Source organism: Peromyscus eremicus, chromosome X (assembly GCF_949786415.1).
Source record: "Peromyscus eremicus chromosome X, PerEre_H2_v1, whole genome shotgun sequence".
NCBI lineage: Eukaryota > Metazoa > Chordata > Mammalia > Rodentia > Cricetidae > Peromyscus > Peromyscus eremicus.
Window position 1 is genome coordinate 64,491,575 of NC_081439.1, and position 14,128 is coordinate 64,505,702.

At 36.8% G+C, this 14,128-nt stretch overlaps 1 pseudogene; it reads right to left on the reverse strand.

Moving 5' to 3' along the window:
• Window positions 1-11,038: 11,038 nt before the first annotated feature.
• On the reverse strand, window positions 11,039-11,759 carry LOC131899301 (small ribosomal subunit protein uS5-like; annotated as a pseudogene).
• Window positions 11,760-14,128: the final 2,369 nt, after the last annotated feature.

Below are 14,128 nucleotides of genomic sequence, written 5' to 3' on the forward strand. Positions count from 1 at the left end.
AGAGATTGCATTTATAATCAACTTGCTTTAATAAAAATAAACATAAACAATATTTTGGGAATTTGGGCATAGCTTCTCATACTACTTCCTGCTGGATGAGGGCACTGGCAATATAATGGGGATATTGAGAAAATTAAGAATTATGGTCAAGTCCTGACTGTAATAGTCTGTGAGGCTGCATTGTCTGAGTTGGTTGCCTTGAAACCATTCTGGATGTTGGATGATCTAGGCCATGGTATCATTGGAGACCTTTCATGGGGTCTTGGTTGGTGTATCTTAACCTGGAACAAATCCATAGCCTTTTGTTTCCTGTGGAAACAAAAACAGAGCCTCCTTTCCAAAGCAAAATATCCTTAGATCATAATTTTGATGTCAAAATACCTTTAAAATATACATATTGGTTTAACTGAGCAGCCTTTACAATCAAATGTCTCTCCGCAGTTAAAAATCCCAAAGACAATATAATCCAAACTCTCTGTGTAATATCCATCTTTACATGGCTTATTTTTTATATTACCTTTACTGTCTCTACTGTCTCTTTAAAGACTTTATTTTTTAAAACTATTTCTTTATATAACTGCATAATTCCTTTTTGTCTCTCTTCAAAGACTATATACATTTTTACACACATTGTAAACTATTCCATCTGAATCTGTTTTATTGTGTAACTATTGCTTTAAACTGCAGTGGCTAGTACTGAAACAGAAGCCTTGGGAGGCAGTGGGTCTATGTTTCTATCAAAGCAGTGTGTAGCCCAGAAAGCTTTTTTTTTTTTTTAGTAGCAAAACCTATATCCACCACTCACTATGTTGCACAGCTTGCAGAAACCTCTCTGTAACTTGGGGGGAATGTGCCGTGCTGTAGGTCAAGTCTACAGGCCGTGAACCCACCATAGAGTAGCTAAAGCCCGTATGTTGTAGCATCTCGCTGCCTGCATGAAACTGAAGCAGCAACCTGTTTGGGGCTCCATTTAGAATTGTTTATAAAGTATTCTCAGGTTTTAGATGGAAACTCGAGCTGTTGGGTGCCATTTGAAGCTGGAGTTTTCTCCAGTCCCACTTGGGCCTCTACCTGCTCAGATCCAAATAAACACACAGTGGCTTATATTAATTAAAACTGTATGGCTCAGGCTTCTTGCTAGCTAGATCTTACATCTTAAATTAACCCATTTCTATAAATCAACTTAAAATAGATAAAAGGCTTAAATGTGAGACATAAAGTCATACAATTGCTACAATACAGCAGAAGAAATGGTTTGGGATATTGTATGTCTTAGGGTTTTCTTGACAACTTGCTTGAAAGCATAGAAAATAAAACCAAATATAAGCAAGTAAAATTAAATCAAATTAAGCAATTCTTCACAGAATATGAAGAAATCACTAGACTGAAGACACCTGAAATTATAGAATATACTTGTAAATTATAGGTCTGGCAAGGGGATTAATATCCTGATTCTATCAGGAGCTGCAAAGACTCAGTAATAAAAATATTGGCTCTAAAATAGATATTTCTCAAATAATGACATCAATTTTGGCAATAGATGTATAAAAATTATCAGAACCACTAGTTATCAGGGAAATAAAAATCAAAATTCAACACTTTATATATGGCCAGTACCCAAAAGACAAAGATAAATACTGGGAAGGTTTTTAGGGGCAGGAAATTCAAGGACATTCTTAGTTGGAATGTAAATTAGTCTATCATTTATGCCAAGCAGTATTGATACTCCTCCAAAATTTCAAAATAGAGCTTCCATACAATTAAGAAATCCCCACTGCTGCATATATCCAAAGAAATAAAACTGTTAGTTATAATTATGTCTGAACTTTCTTGTTTCTTTGAATCACTGTTTGTAATAATCAAGAAATAAGAAGAACCTATGTGTGTATCAGCTGATAAATTGACAAAGAGAAGATTTTAGTTGTACACAATATAATACTAATACTCTATAAGGAATAATGACGTCCTGTCACTTTGACAAAAAAGTGGAGCCTAGAAATCACTATGGTTTTTAAAGTAAAGAAGACACAGAAAGACAAGGACTACATGGTATCACTCATATGTGTAATGTTAAACAAAATCATTTAACAGAATTTAAGAGCAGAATAGTCGTTATCAGAGTTTTGAGACAGTTGGTTAAAAAAAGACAGGTAATCTTAATAAATGACTACTAAATTTTAATTAGGACTGAGAAGTTCTAGTATATTATTACATAATAGAGTGATTATAAATAAAGTAATATACTCTATTTCAAAAAGTTAAAAAGTATTTAAATGTTTTCATCATAAAGTTGTGCTTGATGAGGAAATACATACTTAAAGTTACTTACATATTATATATGAATATTGAAATGCTGCATGTTACCCCATTAATACATACTATATCCCTGTTTCATTTGCCAGTTGAAACAGATTTTTTTAAAGTACTAATGGAGAATTTAAATGTTTACTAAAGTAAATAAGGATGAAAGAACAACTGTAGCTGAAAGTTTTCCTGTGTCCTGCCTGGTTCGCAGACACTCAGACTCAAGTAAACACAAAGAGGCTTATATTATTTTTAAACTACGGCCATGGCAGGCTTCCTGCTATCTAGCTCTTATATCTTAAATTAACCCACTTCTATTAATCTAGGTTTTGCCACATTTTCTGTGGCTTTACCTGCATTCCATTACATGTTGCTCCTTGGGCAGCTGGCTGGCATCTCTCTCTGCTTTCTTCATGTCTCACTAGTTAAAACGTCCCACTTAACCTTATTCTGTCTCACCATTGGCCAAACAGCTTTATTTATCAACCAATCAGAGCAATACATTCATAACATACAGAACGACATCCCAATCAAACAAGTGGCAAATTTTGATTGGTTTGTGTGGTTGTAGCTTCAGTTCCAGTGAATGGAACCAAACTTTTTCTGCCACTGGAATGCCTTGTAGATAGCTTTTATCTTAAACTCAATTCAGCTCATCACATGGACATTAGATATATAACTCAATTTCATTACATTTCTCCATGTACTACTCATAATCCTGGAGTTCAACTATATTTTAAAAATTAATTTTGTATACAACATGAATGAAATTATATATGGCTCTTTCTAGATTTATTGGAATATATTTGGCAGGTACAAATTATGTGTGTTTATGATCCATCTTGTTTAATTTTAAATTTAATTTATATACATTCATGTCCCTAACTACATGCACAGGCATATTTATATACATTGAACATGAACATTATGCACAGTAATATTGGCATACCATATAAACATACACCACAGATGCAAATGCCATCGTTGCTACCACCAGTACCACACACACTGTATTAGTTATTTTTTGTTGCTGTGATTAAACATAATGAACAAAATTGGCTTATGGAAGAGTTTATTTTCGCTTATAGTTCCAAACGAGTCCATAATTCCAGAGGAGACATGGCAACATTTGTTCAGAGCAGAAAACTGTGAGATAATATCTTCAGCTGCAGAGAAGAAGCCAAAAGAGTGCTCTGGAAGTGGGAGGAGGCTATAAACTCTCAAAGCCTGCTCTCAGTAACATACTTCTTCAAGAAGGCTTCATCTACAAAAGGTTCCATAACTTCCCTAACAACTCTACCAACTGGGCACCTGGGTCCATTGAGAATATTTTGCTTTCAAACTGCTGCACACTAAATAAACAAACAAACAAATAAATGAATGAATAAATAAATAAATAAATAAGGAACGTTTTGCTTTCAAACTACCATACACTAAATAAATAAATAAATAGATAGATAGATAGATAGATAGATAGATAGATAGATAGATAGATAGATAGATAAATAGATAAATAAATACATAAATAAATAAAAATATCTAGAACTTAATTGTAAAAGAAATTGTTAAAAGATACGAACAAAAGGAGAGTGAATATTATATTAGTCCAATTACTTTTCTTTTTAAAAATATTTTTATTTGATGTTTGAAAATGTCATACATGTAAGAATTATATTTGATCATATCCATCCCTGACTACTTTCTGCCACTTCTCTCTGGAACTGTGAAGGAAGCATATCTTCTTAATTTCAAGCCTTCTCTCTTTTTCCTTACATACTAACTCACTGAGTTAATGCTGCCCATTTGTGCATAGGTACTAGGAACCACACCCTCAAAGAAAAGTCTTTCCTGTCCTATCATCAGCCATCAATTTCCAGTAGCATCTTAGTTAGATTTAGGGCCCCAGGAATCCCTCCCCTATGAATACTGGAATCTTTACTGGCTTGACATTGTGTACATTGTGCAGGTAACTACAGCTGCTATAAATTCATGCATGTAATAATATATATATGACCATTTATGTCTTGAGTACTCAGAGTCACTCACTGATTCTCAGAATTCTGATCATTTATGAATCTTTGCATGAACCATTTACTTCTAGGGAAAACAATTTTTTTGATCAAAGTTAAAAGCACACAAAATTGTCAATAGAAACACAAGTTATTATTGGATTCTTTTAAAAAGGCAGTTTGACAACCTTCTCATTTAGCAAAACAGTGATACTAGGCTCCTTCACTATGGTCTATGACATCCCAGACATGGGATTTTGACCAGTATTATACTACTGAACATGAAATCCCTTCTGTGGAGGAGGCCCCAAATCCAATAAAAACGCAATTGGTTACTATCATAACCATCATGCCACTATTGCACCAGTGGCACATTTTGCCTAGCAAGACGGTATTGTAGCATGTAGGGTCCAGTGCTGGATAAGACCTTTACTACCTTTTCTCACCATGTAGCATGCATAGCACCTTCAGGCATTGTGAAAGCTAGCCATCAATAGAAATATTCCTTGTCAGTTCAAGATTGATATTTTTTTATGTCCCACAACCACAATGTATGTTTCTTCCTTATTCCATAGCACAGGTTGGCCTCAAATTCACAGCAACCTTCTTACTTTAACCTCTTAAGTGCTGAGATTACAACCCTGAGCCACCATGCTTGCCTAATAATACACTCTTGAACATTCAATAACTTATTAAACAAGAAACTTTAAAATTCTGTCTTAGTTACTGTTCTATAGCTTTGAAGAGACACCATTGCCAAGGCAACGCTTATAAAATAAATCATTTAATTGGGAGCTTGCATAGAGTTTTAGCATGTTATTCTATGATGATTATCATAGTAGGGAGCATGGTAGCATGTAGGCAGGCCAGTCAGGCATAGTACTGAGGCAGTAGCTAAGGGCTTTGAATTCCAATCCTCAGGTGGCAGGAGAGAGAGAGAGAGAGAGAGAGAGAGAGAGAGAGAGAGAGAGAGAGAGAGAGAGAGAGAGAGAGAGAGAGAGAGAGAGAGAGAACTGGGTCTGGTGAGGGCTTTTGAAATCTTAAAGCCACTACTCCCAGTGATATACCTCCTCCAACAAGGCTATACCTCCTCATCCTTCCCAACCAGTTTTATTAACTGGGGGCCAAGCATTCAAACAAATGATCTTATGCAGCCCATTCTCATTCAAAGCACCATAAATTTCCTAGAACCAAATAAAAATAAAAATACAATTTACCAAAATTTTTGGAATACAGAAAATGAAGTTCTAAGAAAGAAGTTTACACTTATGAGTGCCTACATAAAATAATTAGAAAAATTGCAAACAAGTTACTTTAATGATATACTTTAAATCCTAAAAAAGTAATCCAACATTAGTAGGCAGAAATAATAATAATCAAGGCAGAAATCAATGACAAGGAATCTAACAAACCACCTAGAGGAAAAAAAATAATCAAAAAGAAGGTGAGAAAGATTAAGAAACCAATAACCAAACTAAGCAAAAGAAATAAAGTTAAAAATAATAAAGTTAGAAATGAAAAGTATGGCATTAAAGTAAACACTAAGCCAGGCAAAATGGCTAATCAAGTAAAGGCACTGGCTGCTAAGCCCTAGAATTCAAGTATAATCCCTGTGACCCACATGGTGGAAGGAAAGGACTGACACCTGAAAGTTTTCCTCTGACCCTCACATACATGTCATGGCACAAAAATACCTCCTCAAATGGTCAGGCCTATCACAGAAATACCTCAGTCCCTGGTTCCAACTTCTGCCTTAGTTAGGGTTTCTATTGCTATGAAGAGACACCATGAACATGGCAACCCTTATGTAGGAAAGCATGTAATTTGGGCTGGTTTACAGTTTCAGAGGTTTAGTCCATTATCATCATGGTGAGAAGCATGGTAGCATGCAGGCAGATATGGTGCTGGATCTCCAAGGCTATCCAGGCTTTACCTTCACAGCATGAAGGTGTGAAGGTCTCCATGCATGGACACCCATGACATATGCCTGGCCTCAGTGGCTTTCCTTAGTCACTGAGGGAGATTCCATAACCCCTTTCTTCTATCCTTGACTCTAAAGCCAGAACCCTGTGGCTGAAGCTGCCAAGTTCTGCTGCTTAAATAGGGTTGGAACATGGCCCTCTTGTTCAATTACACCTTCATCAATTTTCTGTTTTCAACAATTTCCTAAACTGCCTAAACTTGGCTGTCCTGAAACTCAATATGTATGCCAGGCTAGATTCAAACTCAGAGATTTACCTGTCTCTGCCTCCTGAGTGCTGGGATTAAAGCCATGCACCACCTCACCCAGCCCTAAACTTTTCTTTAATTCCTTTTCACAAGGTGGAATCTTAGCTGGATGGGGTCTTCCCCTGTGGTCACCACTCCTTTTAATATCAGACTTTTCTTTGATCTGTTTATTTCCTTAAACACAAGATTTATCTCCATTCTACTTCCTGGTACCCCTTTTCTCCTAGAACTGTACATATTGCTCAGCTTGCTCCTTTTCATTATAGATCTTCATAAGAGTGAACACCAATAACAATCAATACTACACTGTTTTGAAATTTCTTCTGCCAGTGCAACTAATCAAAAACTCTTCAATTTAGCTTCAGTCAGACTTTTCTAACAAGGGCAAAAAGCAGCCACATTTTTGTCAAAATATCACAAGATTGATCTTTAGGCCGCATATTAATATTCTTCTCCTCTGAAATATCTTGAGCCAGGCCCCCACAATTCAAATAACCCTCAATACCACTGTCTTCCAGGCTTCTTCCAGTATGGCTCAGTAAGCCACACTTCAAGCATTCAACTGCTTTTATAATCTAAAGTACCAAAGTCCACATTCCTCCAAATAAATGCATGGTCAGTCTTATCACAGCAATACTTCAGTCCCTGGTACCAATTACTGTCTTAGTTAAGGTTTCTACTGCTGCAAAGAGATACCATCATCACCACATGCTTATAATGAAAAACATTTAATTGAGAATGGCTTACAGTTTTAGAGATTTAGTTCATTATTGTCATGGCAGGAAGCATGGTGGCACACAGGCAGACATGGTACTGGAGAAGTAGCTGAGAGTTCTACATCTGGATCTGCAAGCCACAGGAAGTGACAGTCACACTTTGGCCAGGCTTCAGTTTCTGAGACCTCAAAGCCCACCTCTTCTGACGTGGGACAGGAGAAAAAGCAAATTAATTAAGGAACTATTTTGTTACTAACCTCAATTCTTTGATTCTATTCTGATTCTTTAAACTTTTCTTAAAGTATGAATTTTATATCAAATTTACAAGATCAATACATATATATATATATAATTTCAATATATATATGTATATATACATTTTAAACTTTGTTAAGATATTAATGGTCATATAGAGTACTAACTAATTCTAGATAAAAGGCTTCAATTAGCTGCATATATATGTCTTTGTGTTTGAGTCTCTTATCAGTTTTCTGCAGGAAATCATGGCTAGGCCTAATATCAACTGAAGTCTCCAGGAAGAAGATGGGGCCCCACAACAACAACAATTCCACGTGGACAATAATAATATCACTAAGCTGACAAACATCATCTACAGATCAGCTTTGAGCTACAAAGTGCTCAGAGCAATTTTGAGAGAGCTAGCTGAGATGATCCAGTCTCAAAGACTACTTGAATAAGGACTTGAGATAAACCCTGAACTTTGGCATTATACACAGACTGGATAATGAAGGATATAGTTACCTTTCCTAGAATTTGACAATTAACCTAAAATTTTTCTTTTCAGGATAAAGATACCTTCGCCCATACCCAGCAGGAAGCAATTTTAAGAATACGATGCCCACATTCCCAAAGAGGTGGTGTGGGGCAGGTGGTTTTTTGGTCTTTTAATGGGTTTTGGGTCTGGGATAATTTTCATTGTTTAGGGGGGTTGGTTACAAGTTGTTGTCAAGGGTTAGGAAAAGGGCTAAGCAAAGGAGATTAGATTTAAGGTTCTTGTTTAAAAAAAAAAGACAATTACTAGTTTTAAATACTTTACATTGGGTTGGATTGTTTTATGTTATATACAAATTATATATATTGAAATTGGTATTGCTAGAAAATGCTATATGTATATTTCTAATTGTACTTATACCGTTCATTTAACAATGTAATGCAATTTTCTGATCCTTGAATGTTATTATTATCAACTATTAGGATATAAAGAAATGAAAGTTAGTAGTTAGACATTATAATAGACCTGTAGTCATATTAGGTATGTTTTCAAGATTGAGCAGATATATTTTAGATAGACAGGTAATCTTCAAACCCTTCAGAGATCTACAGAATATGGCATTTAAAATATTTTAATAACTTAGAAAATTTTTCTTTTTGTTATGACTATGAGATATGTTGGCTCCTGGCAGTACCAATCTACTTCAGAGAGAATATGGGCATTGAAGAAACTGGATATGGAGTTAACTTTCATTGTGGCAAAAGTTAGCCACTGGACAACAAAGTATCCTCGAATCAACTGCTGGCAACAGGACAAAATGGACAGACAGGACACGAAACAAAGGACTACTGATTCTTGCCAAAGTGTGGTTATGGCTTTATCAAAAGGCATCTTCTGAGGCCAGGACAATATGGCACCATCCCTGAAGTGGCCTTCGCAATCCAGAAAAGGTACAGTGCCCTTTTCTTCAAAGGCAGCTGAACAGGCAGTGAGCTGATGGCTTCTGATGTGCAATGGAACAGCAGCTGAAACAGTTATTTTTGAAGAGTAACTAAACTCACACCTCTCAATAGTAGACTGTCATTTAATAGAAGGATATGGAGAAGAACGGGATGCTGAGATGAAGCCACATACACACACACACACATAGCCAAGAAGAATGGACAGCTGAATTCAAAAAACATCAACAATTTCCAGAATTTAAAATCCTGAATCATGACATGACACTAGTGGAATTCAGGTGTTTCTGGTACATGGACTGCTCTCACCTAATGTGAGTTCAAACTATTGACCTTGTGTACATCCTACTTCACAAATGAGTCTGTCAGATACACTAAGCCTGTAGGCTGAAGATGATGCCCCAACACTGTGGAGAAACCTCAGGTGACTGTCCAGGCAGCTGGCTGTTTCTGTCAACTCACAATTTTTTTGGAAGCTGCTTGCATGTACTTCCTGTTTTTATCTTTTATTAGGTAATATTATTTTCCTTCTTGGATCTCTGAGGGAGTTGAAGATTAGTTAGTTATAATTGAAGATTAATTAGGATAGAAAGTGAATTAGATACATTTTTGACTTACCAAAATAGGATAATGGAATTATTTTCTCTGAATTTGTCAAATACAAATGGACTAGACATTGTTTAGGTATTTATTACTTGTATATATGGTATATAGTTATTGTACTTTTGTATATAGTTTTTTTTATGTTAGTTATAACCTTTTTCCTTTTTTCTTTTTATTAAAATAGAAAAGGGGAAATATGGTGATATTTTAATTGTACTGAAATGGATTTTTTTGTATGTTAATAAATAAAGTTGCCTGGGGGTCAGAGCTAATAGCAAGCCATCGCAGAAACTGGGTGGTGGTGCTGCACACCTCTAATCCCAGCTCTTGGGAGGCAGAGCTAGGCGGATCTCTGTGTGTTCAAGAATACAGCCAGAATGGAAACACATGCCTTTAATCTCAATACCAACCATAAAAGACCTGGAGGTCTGTATAGACAGGCAGTGATGAGGAGGTCATGTGGTTGGGTTTACAACCAATGAGAAGGCAGACTAGAAAGTCTATAAAAAAGACAAATAAACAGGAAGTAGCTCTCTTGCTGAGGAAGATAGCAGCGGCAGTGAAGGGTAAGGTTTTTAGCTCTTAGCTATCGCTCTGACCTCTTGGGCTTTCATCTTTGCATTGGCTCTGTTTCTTATTTAATAAGACAGTTACATCTATACCCACCCCCTAATTATATACCTCCTCCAACAAAGCCACACCTACTCCAACAATGACACACCTCTTAATAGTGCCACTTCCTATGGGCCTATGGACCATTTTTATTCAAACCACCACATAACCCATAGATAAGTGTGGTCCTTACCTTTCATCAAGAAAAGTTCTCTTTACAACAGATAGAAAATCTTACAGAAAACCACAACCAATCAAAGTTCAAAGTAGTGGAGCCCAGTCCCAACAGATTCGTCTACAACACAACCACCACAATTAAGACTCACAGATCATTGCAGAGGAGGGGATGGAAAGATAGTATGAGAAAGAGGAACAGGAAATTTGCAGTAAAAAGGTGGGCTGAGCAAGCCATGGGAAACAAGCCAGCAAACAGCTCCCCTCCATGTCCTCTGCATCAGCTCCTGCCTCCAGGATCCTGCCCTGCTTAAATTCCTGTCCTAACTTCCTTCAGTGATGAACAGCAATGCTGAAGTGTAAGCCTAATAAATCCTTTCCTCCCAAACTTGCTCTTTGGTCATGGTGTTTCATCATATCAATAGAAACCGTAACTAAGACATACTTGAATAGTATTCCATTGTGTATATGTACCACATTTTCATTATCCATTCATCTGTTGGAGGACACTTCGGCTCTTTCCATTTACTGGCTATTTTCAAGAAGGCACCAAAGAATATTGCTGAGCAAGTAACTGCAGAGTAGGATTTCAAGTCCTTTGGGCTTCAACCAAGGAATATATCTGGGTCATATGGTAGGTTTATTTTCAGGGTTTTTTTTAAACACTTAATTCACTTTATTTTTCTTGTATAAATACCCTTATGTGGTAACCACAGCTAGAGCCTGCATCCTCTAAACAAACACTCTAGTGTGGGTTTTGACAAGACAGTCAGTGAATTCCTGATAAGGAGACATGGTAAACGCAGTCTCTTTCCAGAGGATGGGGATCAGATAGCTGTAGGTCTTAGAGATGGCATCAAAGTTGGCCTTGGCAAGGTTTCCCAGGGTGGCAGTACAGTCCTTGGCTGATATGTAGCAGTCATCAATACTAGACATCAGTAGCTTCTTGGGCAAAGAAGCAGAGATAATGCCCATACCTCTGGGGGTAGAGATGAGAGGGACCAACACAGAGCCACAGCAGCCTGTTTCTTTTATGGAACAGTGTCGGGCTTGCTGATCTTGTTTCCCCAGTAGCCTCTCCGCATGGGGACAATAAGAAGCTTGGCCAAGATCATGGCCCTTTGGATGGCAGTGGCTACCTCCTTGGAGCATGTAACACCAAGACCAACATGACCATTGTAGTCTCCAATAGTGGCAAAAGCCTTGAACCTAGTCTGCTGACTAGTCTGAGTCTGCTTCTGTACTGGCATGATCTTTACTACCTCATCCTTTAGAGATGGGCCCAGGAAGAAGTCAATAATCTCGAATTCCTTAATGGGCAGAGAGAACAGGTAGATCTCCTCCAGGGACTTGATCTTCATGTCCTTAACCAGGTGGCCAGCTTGATGACAGGGATCCACTTCTTGTCTTCAGCTTTACTTCCAGGAGCCCAGAGGCCTCAACTATGGCCACAGCCTTGACCAGGACCGTGGACCACTGCCAAATCCTCTGCAGAAACTGCCATGGCCTCCTAACTCTGAGCCTCTGGGCACTCCCTCTGCACCAGCATCATCTGTCATTTGGTGTTTTCCCAAAGAAAAATCTATCTTCAAGTTTTGAAGATTCACCTTATGATTTCAAGAGTGGCTGTACCAATTTGCATTCCTTCCCAAAGTAAATGAGTGTACCTCCTTCCCCAAAACCTCACCACCATTTGTCATTAGTTGTTTTGTTGGGCTTAGCTCTTCTGACTGGATGAGGTGAAATCTTAAAGTTCTTTTAATTTCTATTTCCCTAATTACTAAGGATGATTAACACGTTTTGAGGTGTTTCATAGCCATTTCTTTTTCTTTTATTGAGAAATCACTGTTTAGATCCCTGTCCCATTTTTAATTGAGTCATTTGTTTCCTTGATGCTTTGTTATTTTTTTTTTAGTTCCTTATAAGTTCTGAATATAAGATTGCTGTGGATATCGCTCTGTATAAATAAAATGCTGATTGGCCAGTAGCCAGGCAGGAAGTATAGGCAGGACAAGCAGAGAAGAAAATTTTGGGAATTGGAGGCTGAGGCAGGGGACACTGTCAGCCGCCGAGAGGAGAGCAACATGTTAAGATACCGGTAAGCCACAAGCCATGTGGCAACTTATAGATTAATAGAAATGGGTTAATTTAAGATATAAGAACAGTTAGCTAGAAGCCTGCTATGGCCATACAGTTTGTAAGCAATATAAGCATCTGTGTGTTTATTTTATAAGTGGGCTGTCAGACTGCTGGGGCTTGGCAGGACCCGGAGAGAAAACTCAGGCTACATAAGATGATCTAATATTTATGTTTCTTAACAATTCCCAACATGGTATGACAGCCTGTGTTGACTACCCAAGGGAGGCCTTACCCTCTGAGGAGGGGATGGAAGTAGGATGGGGGTAGGTGGGGGCAGTGGGAGAAGAGGAGGGAGGGGGAACAAGGGTTGGTTTGTAAAAGGAAAGAAAAATTTTTAATAAAAATTTGTATTAAAAAAAAACTATTCCCTAAAATGAAATGAAAAGTAATACTACCAAGCTCATTGTACAAAATTAGTATTACATTGATTAACAATCCAGATAATGATGAAAAATATAAACAATTTTCCTGATAAATGTAGATGCAAACATCTTCAGTAAAACACTTATAAACTGAGTCAAGAAACATATTAAAAAGATTACACACCAGGATCAAAATAATTTCAACATAGAGAAGCAAAGATGTTTCCAAAAATACAAATCCATAAATGTAGCATAGCACAGAAATATAATCAAGATGATAGCCAGATTACCATCTCAATTAGATACTAAAAAAGCCTTTGAATAAATTAAACATCTCTCCATGGTAAAATATATGAAAAGATAGAAATAGGTGGATAATACCTCAATGTATCAAAGGCTTTATGTCAGAAAGGCTATTGTCACTAGTATACCAGTGACAAACTGAAAACCTTCCTAAGTCAGTGTCCACTGTCTTCATTCTTGCTTAGTACTGTTCTTGATGTCTTGGCTAGATCAATACCAAAAGATAAAGAAATAAATTGATAAGAATACAAATTATCTGCATTTGAAGGTGACACCATTCTTGTTTTTTAGCTGTTCTTTTTTCCTCTCCATAATCCTTGCCTTTATCTTGTTATTAGTTTTCTTTGTCTACTTGATTTTCTTTTCTTGTTCATCTTCTCTTTCTCTTCTACATTCTTCTTTTCTCTTTCTTCCCATTCTCCTTCTTATCCTTTTTATTGTTATTGGTTTTTATATGTATATTTTGAAGTAGGTCTCATGTATTACTTTCTGTCTTCTAATGCAGTGCAGACGAGATGGATTTTGAAATCTTATCCCTGCTGCCTGCCTCCATTTTTTCAAGAGCTGGGATTAAAGACATGAACCACAGTTCTCAGCTATATTTGTGTACAGAGATTCCATTTCATCCCAGTAAGAATGGTTATCAGTAAGGAAACAAAAAGCAAATGCTGTTAAAAATGTAGATAAAAAACACTTAGACACTATTGGTAGGAATTTAAATTAGTGTAGGAACTATGTAAATTATTGTGGAGGTTCCTCACAAAAACAGATCATAACCATTATATGATATAACTATACTACTCCTGGGTAGAGATATCTAAAGGAACCAAAGTCAGCATATAATAGAGATACATGCAGATCCATGTTCATTGTGCCACCAATCATAATAGTAAAATGATCAAGTTATGCAATTAACCCATGTTCTCCTCACCATATGAACAAAGAAAATATAGTGGTTATTATGTAATATGTAATAAAAATAATT